Source organism: Drosophila guanche, unplaced genomic scaffold (assembly GCF_900245975.1).
Source record: "Drosophila guanche unplaced genomic scaffold, DGUA_6, whole genome shotgun sequence".
Lineage (NCBI taxonomy): Eukaryota > Metazoa > Arthropoda > Insecta > Diptera > Drosophilidae > Drosophila > Drosophila guanche.
This window is the reverse complement of record NW_022995743.1, coordinates 2,368,558-2,379,317: the sequence shown is the minus strand read 5'-3', so window position 1 is coordinate 2,379,317 and position 10,760 is coordinate 2,368,558.

The window sequence follows — 10,760 nt, the reverse complement described above, 5'->3', positions numbered from 1 at the left end:
GATGGACACATGACCAGACTCGACCACAAATGAAAAATAAATTTACTCTCAATGAATACATGTTTCTGTGTTGATTTTGTGTGGCCAATGAAATAAATTCGTATAAGTGTTGGGCTGATGTAGCAGCAGATGTGGAGGGGAAAGTATCCATAGTTTTCCTTATGTATCCAGTCTACGACATGCTCGATATGCGTTGGCAATAACTCGTTCACTGGCAGGGAACGGAAGAAGACATCTTCATTGAAGCAAGTGGCAGCAGACAGACAACGAGACAAACCTTTGGATACATTTCCTTTTTGTCCCGGAGCCAGGAGCCAGGAGCCAGGCGGTGCATTAGCAAATTGAAAGCAGTGAGCGCACATTGCCTTTATGTTCGGCAAACATGAATGCAAGACACTAACATAAATAGGGAAGACAGCAAGAAACTACGGCAGCCAGCGAGCTCCTTCCATTCCAATCAGAACATGTGGCACTTGAGAGCGCAATATGAGGGAAATACGATAGGATGCTCCTCTGGCTACAGAAATCAGAAACGCACCTGATTTAACGATGTGTCCAGTCATACATGAAACTAAAGTTACAGATTGATGCCGAGCCAAAGGCGTGGAAACTTTTCCAAAGTGCATTAATTATGAGCAGCTTGTCAGGGATCGCGGCTAATGCGGCACTTTGCCCGGCGACTTTCTTGCACGCTCAGTGAAGTGTTCATAAGTAGACCCGAAACTGTCAAACTGAACGTTGAACACTGAACGCTGAACACTTTTGCTATTAAAAAATGGATGGTAATAAAATAAAAAACACGCGAAAATAAAGAAAAGGGCAAAAGGCAAAAGGCAGGCGGCAAACTGCCGAACTGCTGAAAATTAATCAAGCGTGAAGAAAAGTGTTTGCAAAGAATTTTTGTGCCGCCATTTATAATTTTTCAGAGAGCTCTCCCACCCGCTCACTCTTGATTTCTCTTTTGCCTTTGCTCTTCCCTTTTTTTTTTTGTCGTGAAACATTTTGAGGGGCAACTGTAAATGTTGTTGCTGTCTTGTTACTTACAATTAGGCGCACGAGTCAGCATAAAGCTGTGCAAAAGAGAGATAGAAATAGACAGAGAGAGTGGGAGTGGGAGTGGGAAATGGAAATGAAAATGAAAATGGCAAAACAAAATGAGCAAAAGCAAATTGGAAAATTACAAGTCTCTGCAAATGCATGGGGTCAGCGTTTATGGAAATTGAAAAAAGGAATTTGAAAGCATTTTTTAATGCACAAAAGGTTTAGCAACAAGTGGGTGGCAAACAAAAAGAGTAAATGAAGAGTGGCAAAATGCTCTTAAACCTTGCCTAACATTATGAAGATTTCAAACGTTAATTTCTGTGTCCCGCTGATTGAATTGTTCTATTTTTATTGTTGGTTTTATTTATATTGCTGCCATTTCCAATTCCAATATTCACACAGCACACACATCCTTATGCCCAGAACTGAGCCAAAACTAAGGTCATTTGAAGGCTTTTGCTATGCCCAAGCCCATTGATAGCCTTTTATGTTCAATTATGGGCAAGCAGAGCTGGGGCCAATGGGTGAATTGGCAGCACACAATGGGTTAAGTTGAGAGAAAGGAAAAAAGGCCCGACATTTCCGCGCCGGAACTTTTGTTTTTGGCTAAACAATAAACCGAAATTATGGCCACTGACAGCTGACATTTAAGCCAAACATAAACACACACACAGAATGAGAGAAAGAGTGGCGCACAATGGACACGAAAACCGAACATCATCGAAAGGCATTCAAACGGAAAACCAAATCCAAAATCCCTTATAGAGCTGTAAGTGGCATGCTCGAGGGGGCTGAAGCAGGGCAGGAAGCACACTTTACCCTCAGTCAATTTTTCAATGAAGTTCTTTAAACTGAAACCTCAATTTGCAATACAATTTTCGAGCAATTTGTGAGGGGGGGGGAAGCCAGCAGCTAATGCAGCATGACCAAGACAGCAAGACAGCAAGAGAGAGTGAGAAGAGAGGAGCAGCGAGCGAGCATGAAGTGAAGAGAGGAGCAACGAAGAGAGAGTAGCAGCGAGGGAGCAGCGAAGAGAGGAGCAGCGAAGACAGGAGCGCTGCGAAACGCGTCGAAAAACTAATAATAAAAATGTTAAAATAAATCTCAAGTCTCACCCCGTCTCGCTCTTCTCTCGCTCCCTCTTGCTCCTCTCTCCGTCCGATCCGTCTTCGCTCTATGTTCGCTGTCTGCCACGTTGCCGTTTCTTTCTTTTATTTTTTTTTCTTATGCCAAAGCAGCATAGATTTATGCATCCATTGTGCTCTGGCTATATGAACAACCCTCTTATATTTTATGCGCATAATGGCCAACTACAACAACACTTAGAGACGCACACAGAGTCACACTCTCTTGTGTGTGTAGAGAATAAAAGGTTACACTTTGGATACCCTTTTGCGTCCATTGTGGCTCAAGTTCGCACTCTTTCGGGCTCTCTTTTCTTGCACTCTTCTTCTCTGTTCATTGATGCCCTTTGCTAGTGTATCCCAAAAGGCAAAAGGCAAATGTGATGGGCAAAGTCCTCGCCTTGGGGCATCTCGCCAACAAGAGGTCAGGTCGATGGCGTTTTGTGTTTTGTGTTTTTGTTTTCGTGATGATTTTCTTGTTATTTACACAAAATTGCGCCTGAGGTCACACGGTTGGCTGTCAGTGGAAGGTGTTAAAGTTCAAATTGTGTTGCCACTGCCAGTGGTGTGGGTGTGTGTGTGCCATGTGTGTGTGCCATGATTGCAAAAACCATAAAGGCGACTCTGACTACAGCTTTTACTTTTCATCAGCTCTATGCAAATAGTGTGGGGGCAGGTTGGCGGCTGAATGGAGATTAAAGTTGCCAGGATTCATGCATGGGCTGGCAACCAAAAATTTGCCAACACAAATCGATGTTGCAGCAGGGCACAGGCACTGGCACCGGCACACGGGTAAATGGACTTGGCCATTAGGTTTGTGGTTTCCTTGGGAGCCTCAACGGGTGTAGAAAGAAGCACGAAAGCGGCATAAAAGGATACATTTTGTGTGGCTGCAGCTGTGCATATTCCGCCTCAAACAGTTTTAAGAGCGGCCACTAATTGAATGCATGGGAATGCACATGGAGAGCAAAAGTTGAGCGCAATTTAATTAAGAGTTTCGGCTGGTCCCTAACTGTGCTGCCCTCGAACGTAAGTAATTCTCTCCGTGTCTGGCTGTCTACCAATATGTATTTACTTTCAATTTTAGGCACAAAAGTCATTTGTTATAAGCGCCAAAGAGCAGCAACCAGGGGGGGGGCAGCAGGAGCAGGGCGTTACAGCTTTTCTTTCTTATCTGTTGTGGGGCCAGCAGCTTTACATTTGCATTGGGTTCGTGTTGGCTTTGGGTTTGCCGGGGAACACAGACAGAGCTCCAGCTCAAGGCAAACAAAGGAAGCCGAAACCAAACGATGGCAAACAAGCAGCCAACAAAAAAAAAAGTAAAGTAAAAACAAAGAGGAAGCGAAAAATGTTCTTGTTAACAAATTGGAAAACATTTGCTTTTTGAAGACAAATTACGCCGTGGTAAAACAAATTGCTTTGCCACTGTCTCAGACTCTCCAGACTCCAGACTCCAGACTCGTTCTGGCTTTAATTCTGTGAGCAAATGTGCCTTTAAAATGTTACAAATTGTAAGCAGAAACGTTGCACTCGCACTCACACCTCACAGCCACCGCCGACGCTTAATTAGACATAATTCCGCAGCTTGGCAACTGCCCTCCCACCCATTGGAGAGTAAAGCGGCAGCAGGCAGGTGCAACTCACACTTGGAGCACTCCCACAGCCGATTAAATGTAACTTAAAGCGTGCTAATGAAGACAATTAAATGGGCTTAGGTCATGGGGCTTAGCAGCCAGGGAAACGCCCGTTGCTGTGCGGTTACAATTATGGGCAGCAGCACAGTCCAGTGGAGCGCTAATTGCTTTATGGCACTAGGGAGAGTCCAAGCCAAGAAGACCACCAACAATATCAGAAATATCGGGCACAACCGTGCTAATTTGTGCATGCACTCGATCAAAATTAATTTACCAAATGGCACACTCGTTGACGTTGCCAGGGGAAACGACACCAGGACCGATGCTGACCATTTTCGTTTTGTTTTTTTGTCAGCAATTTCAGCTTTAAAGTCAAACATTTCAACAGAGCAAAGAGCAAAGAGCATGCCGGGCACCTTGCCACATCAATTTGAGTCCTAAGTCAACAAAAAAAAACTCTGCAACTAGTCCTAGGCCATCTCTATCCATCTATAAATCGACAAGAACTTGGCCTGAAGTTTGCCAAGGGATGCCAAGGCGATTAGTGGAGCAAACAGCTGAGGGGTGGAAAGAGTTTGAGCATTAATAAGTCAGGCTGCAGGGCTGTTGGTTTTGGGTGTGAAAAAATACAGCAAAAGTAGAACCAATCGATGGCAGGCAATATGTAAATGGGGTCTGAGGCAAAAGGCCAGCCGCTGAAATTTGCATAATTTGTTGTGCTGCAAAGAAAGGGCTAGGCCTGAAGGATGTTTGCCGGTCTGGAGTCACTTGCGTATTCAAGCCACAATGTGCCGTGATGTGGGGATCGGGATACGGCTGCTGGGGTTGCTGCTGGCTGCATCGATGTATGCCAGGCACGTGCAGCGTGCAGCGGGGCAGGCACTCTATAAAATCCGCTTACCGGCTCTCCCTGGTTGCAATCAAAGTACAAATGCATCACCATTAACGCGGGGAGCAACCGCAGCAGCTTTAGATTGCAGCTCGCCGCGTGCTCCGCTGGAATATCAATTATTTTCGCGTAGAGTGCGCTTCAGTTGAGCATTCAACTGCCGCTTAATTACGCGTTGCATGCGTGGACTGAGAGCGATAAACAGAGCAACAGCCAAAGTACTGCCAAAAAAGGGAAGACAGAAACAGCGCGGCGGTAATGTAAACATGAACATTCAAATTAATAATAATAATACACAAATTGATTGTGTGCCGAGTTGGTAAATTGTGCGCTGAACTTTGAGCACAGAAGCGGGCCAGAGCGGGCTTAAATCGGGCAGAAACATGGCTATAATCGTGGCCTACTTAGCGGGGTTTTCCATCGAATTTTGCCAATTCCAGCAGCCTTGATTTGTTGCGTATTTGCACAGGAATTAAATGCCACTTGAATGGGTTCTCTCCCCCGACAAATCCCAGTGCCAATATGCTCCACGTGTCATGCCCTTTGCCTCAATTCCATTTTAATTCCCCGGGCAACAAATCGATGCAGAATTAATCGTTAATTTCATTCGTTCTTGTTGCTTCCTTTGTGCACAACTTATCCTTGATTCACATCCGTACACAAAAACCAATTTGTCATAATTATATGTAGCTTTCGGCTCTCGTCTCTCGCCTCTGACAGCCATAAATATTCGATAACTTTACACTTTTGTACTTAATCAGAGCATTTAATAACTGACACGCGCAGTGTCGCAGACAGCGAGGAATTCAATAACGAAAAATGAAAGTAAAGGAAAATAAAAGAAAACAAAGAATGAAGAATTTGTATCGTCAATCACAGTGGAGCCAGAGCGGAAGCAACGAACCCTGCCACAGCGTTGCACAAGCTGCCAGCCAAAGAGGCGCGAAGGGAACCAGCCACCCAATCGATTGTCGATGTCGATGCCGATGCCACCACTTGACGGGCATTATTCGGGGAGCCTGCTCCCGTCACGGCCGCCGAATGTCACGCGCACACTTTTGAGTGGCTCTGGCAAAAGAGTGAAGAGTGAAGAGTGGAGTCCCGTGTCCTTTGTTACCCACTTCAGCAGGCACTGCAGCAGCAGGTGCAGCACCGTGACAGTGTTAATGCCCCAAGGGCTGCCACAACAGGAAGCTAAAGCTGAAGCTGAAGCTGAAGCTGCAGAATGCCATCAGACATTACGTGATTCCCGTGCAAAATCCTTTCAGCGGAAGTTATGAATGCTGAAAATGAGCAAAGAACCCTCGACTGCAAATTTATAATGCCATTTAAATGGTTTATTCAAACAAAACCAACTGCGCCCAAAAGGGGTGGCCAAAGGCAACAACAACGCAACAAAAAGTAAGAAAAATTCGGGTTGGCCATTGGCGCCGAGAGTTGTAAACACATTTTGGCAGCTGAAAAAGTTGTTATGTGCCACGTTATTTAATTTATTTGGCAACAGCCAAGCGCCGGCACCTGTTACGCTGGCAACAGCAGGGGGAGCGGCTGGAGCGAAGGCATAATTTATTCATTGCCGGAGTGCGTCCGGTTACATCAAAGCTTATCGGCTGAAAAATGCGCTTAGGCGAAACTTTACGCTCCGCTCACATGCTGCGATTAATTAGAGTCCATTTATTAGATTTAATGGCATTTCGAGATGGTCCAAACATGGCGCGGGAGGGCCACAAAAGCTGACTACGTGCGCTGCAACTTCAACTACAAGAAGGAATTCCCAGCAGGGTGGTCTTGAATATAACAAAAATACTCGTACATAATCTCGTACATGCATTTATGTATTTATATACATTTTTCTTAGCACACACACGCACAGACTTACAGCCATGAAGATGTCAACTGCACATGCAATATGCCAGACACGAAGGAAAGTTGCGTTGCTGCTCACAAATACAATTTAATAATCGCCAGACGCGCCAGTCGCTCGTCCATGCCACATATTAAACCCACACACAACAAAAACAAAAACAAAAACAATAAAAAATAACACCAGAAGCGACACACAAAATATTAAAACGAAAATTCAATAAAGTTTGTTTAGTGCAAAAGACTCAAAAGACTCTCTCCTAAGAAAAGTTGCACGAGGCGGCAAAAGCCAAAGTTTAAATCCCAAAAATCTGGCATGGCCAGCCAAATTTCAAATATATAACAAATAAATCTACGAGTAGATTTTCGCTGAATTAGCGATTAGGTTTCATGCACAGCTTTTAGCGAGGCAGCTAGAGAGAATCATTCGGTGAAAATTCAGTCTCCAGCGCGATTTATGCCATTACCAATTGAGATTCGAGGAGTTCGAGAAGTTCGAGTAGCGCCACAAACGGGAATGCAGTCGGGAATGATGTCGTCCTGGCATGTCCCTGTCTGTCTGGTGGCTGTGGCTGAGTACTCGTGTGTGTGCGCACTCGAACTCATTGTGATTCGAGCAATTTCATTTTGTAATTTTGTGCGTGTAAATCAGATTTGCGCATGCAAATACCCAAAATCGACAGCATAATTGATTGAGCGCACAAAGCGATCGCTGTAAAAATAATTTGATTTCATAATTTTTATTTGCTAACGCGCCAACACAGATTGACAAGCGAGCGAGCTCTGCTCTATTCATATGCAGCTCTGGCAAGTGACATGACAATAGCCTGCTCCTGCTCCTGCTGCTGTGGAATGTCCTTTCATTATTTAATTACTGGCAAATTGAATTTCCATTCATATGCTTGGCCATTGATTTATTAGATACGATGCGGCGTGCATTAATCAATTTCATGCAAATGGGACGCCGAGAAATCGGGGGCGGGCAGCTGGGCGCCCAATTTGATTGTGATTCATGGCGCAGAAGGTGACACCACAGCCTTGGTTATAAATTGTAATTATCAAGCATTAAAACATGAATCCAGGCACGCTGCAATGAGTTAAGCATCTTGGGGGATAAACCACAGAATGGCGGAGGGCGGCAGCGAGAGTGCAGCCACGCTGGAAGAGAGCAAGTCTTGGCTTTGCCTTTGCTTCGCTTTGCTTGGATAACTATTTTTGGCACATCATAATTATGCTGGGCACAGCCAGTTATTATGCATATTACGTATACGCAGTGATATCAGTGGCTGCCTATTGAATGCCAGTGGCAATGCTTCACTGTACTGCAGCTATGACACGTACTGTCTGCCTGCGTGTCTGCGCCACTAAAACTCCACTAATTTCTCATAGCCCAGACCCAGGTCCCTGCTTTCCCGACTCGGCCAGCAATTCCTGCCTTCGCTTTGTGTTGAAAGCAGCCGCTAGTTTATTTATTTGCCTGTATTAGGCACGAGGTCTGCTGTAGGAACTAGAGCCTGAAACTGTTGTCTGCCTGGCACCTACCCGCATGTGCCACTATCTGGCAATCTCTCATAATCATAGTTGCCGGTTTGCCGGGGCAAACTCTTAGCAATTTCACCTGCCTGATGCCGACGACTTTTCTCATTATCATTTGATTATTCCATTTCCCCCTGGCCGCCACAAATAAAAACAATTTATATATTTTCTCACAAAGTCTGGCTGTCTGCCGTGCTGCCAAAATGATGAGAAAGCCTAAGCCAGGTCGACTTCGCTTATCCACTTTTGGCAACTCTTTCGAATTCGTCATGGCTCGTGCTGCGCCCTGTCTCTCCTGAATGACTTCTTGTTTAGTTGGCAGTTTTCAAAACAGTTTTTTCTCGTCCACCAAATTGCTTACAAAGTGCTTTTTTGTGTGGGCGTTTTTTTTTTGTGTGTATTTTGTCTTGGGTCGCTGCAAATAAATGGCTGAGCAGTAAATCTTTGTCGGTTTAGGTTATTGAATATTTCATGCCCGAGTTGATTTATTATTTATTTCCTTTTAATGCCCGCCGAAGGTCAAGCCAAACAGCTCCACTTCAATGCACCCGGTTTTGTGCTCATTATTCTGGGGTCCGCAGAAGTGGAGCAAGAAGAGAGAGAAAAAGGAAAAAGATCTGCGTGAAAGTGGAAACCGAAAAAACCCTCAGTTGGTCCTTCAAAGTCCGGGGATAGATGGCATAATTAGAGCGCGTCCCTCGCTGGTGGTAGCCCATTGCCAGCACGTTCCCTGTGCCATTGCCATGTTCCTGTCCACCACTGGGGAGTCAGCAGCAGCAGCAGCAGCAGCAGCAGCAGCAAAAAAAGACAGACAAAAATCTGTGCATCCTCGGCCCACCCACATGCCAAACTCAATAATGCACATCCCGTGCCCCATTGTTTGCTGTTGTGCCACCAAAATCGCTGACTTGTGGCCTCTCCGTTCTCTTTTTTGGTGTGTGCCCGCGGGGCATTCCGGCTGTCCACAAGGTGCTTCCTGCTAGTCGGAAGGATATTGCCACCAAGCAGGGGCTGGCTGCTAAAAAATTGCCTGCAGTTCAGAGACTGCACCCTTCCTTTGCTGCCACAATTATTACAGTTTGTTGTTTGCGTATGGCCTGGCGATATTTAATATTTGCTTTTTCCAGCTTGTGCAACTTTTTATCTGCCACAATAGTTGCCAGTTGCCGTGTGGGTCTGGGCCAGGGTACGGTCTGTCTGTCTGCTCCATGCTTTTGGGTTCTTTATGCATGTAAATCGCTATTCACCTGCTTTCCAGCAGCTTTCCGGCAGCTCTTTACCCGCTCTTTGTTGGAGTGTTGAGTGTTTTGTTATTGAAGCATATTTTCCCTCATTTGTTTTCGGGCACGCCGCACTCCACTACACTCTGCTGTCGTTGTTGCTAGAGCGAGAGCCAGAGGAAGTGAAGAAGGCAAGGAGAAAGTGTAGAAAAAAGCGAGTAGCAAGTGCAGAAGTAGGAGCAGGTGGCAGCCAAGACCCAAGACATGAGCGCCTTGTATGCAGAAAACTTTTACCTCTGCCGGTGGGAAACCCTTTCTCATAAAGGGGGAAGCCAGAGACGCCAGAGTGTGCAAATAAAAGGCTTAATGTGTGTACACCCTAAAAGCTTGTTACGGTTGTGCGGGGGGGGGGAGGCCAACAATTGGCGGGCACTGTATTAAAAGTTTTAGAGGCTTACAACTTTGCGCGAAACAAAATTCGCATAAAATGCTGCCACAACCTTTTGGGGACGCCATGGAATGTGTGCAACATACACAAAGGGGAAGAAGCAAAAGAGAGAGGGAGAGAGAGAGAGAGAGAGCAACAGAACAAAACAGAAAGGGAGTAGCTAGAGGGGTGACCCGCGGCTGTGTGTCGATGCCAGGTCAAGAGCTATTAGCTAGAAAATTACACAATTTGCTCATTTGTTCGCCCAACTGCCTGCCACTTTTGTATCCAACTTTAAATATATTTCAGCTTTCAGCTAGATGTTATTTTTGACATGCCAAAACTGCAGCTTGGCCCGAGGGCTTCAATGGCAAAAATCAACAAACTAACAGAAGGCAAGTTAAACTAAAGCACATAATTGCTGTGCGTAATTAAAGAAACCAAAAGGAGGAAGATGAGAGCTGGCGACACTTTGCAAATACTCTATAAAGACGGAGGGCAGACAGAGTGGCAAAGGAACCACAATTTTGGGTGCTCTGCTGGCCAAAAGTCACTTCAAACTTCGCCCGAAAGGCGCACAAAACTTAACAGAGAATGCTTCAAATTATGCAGAAATTATTGTACATTTTATTACTAGAGTTTTAAGTTGATTTTACACTTTTAAATGCGCTTTACTCCTTGCTTTGTGGCAAACTTAGCTAAGAACTAACTTAATTGATTGTTTTTAGTCTTCTGTACAAGCAAACTTTGGCATACATTTTGTGCTCCCGTCTCGTACCTAATTTACGTATGCTAAGATCATAAGTACATATGGCTCCTTTGTACGTTTGTAGCCCTAAAACTATTTTAGGAGCTGTTTTTAAATGGAAAACTCAAGTCTGGCCTCCGGCTGCCATGTGTGTGTGTGTGTGTGTGGGTGCCGGCAAAAGAAGATTAATTTGTGTGCTCGACGCTCGGTTTGCCAGCTGTTCCGTTCTGCGCCGTTCGGCCTGAGGTAACAGAAAGAGCGAGAGGGAGAGCGAGAGG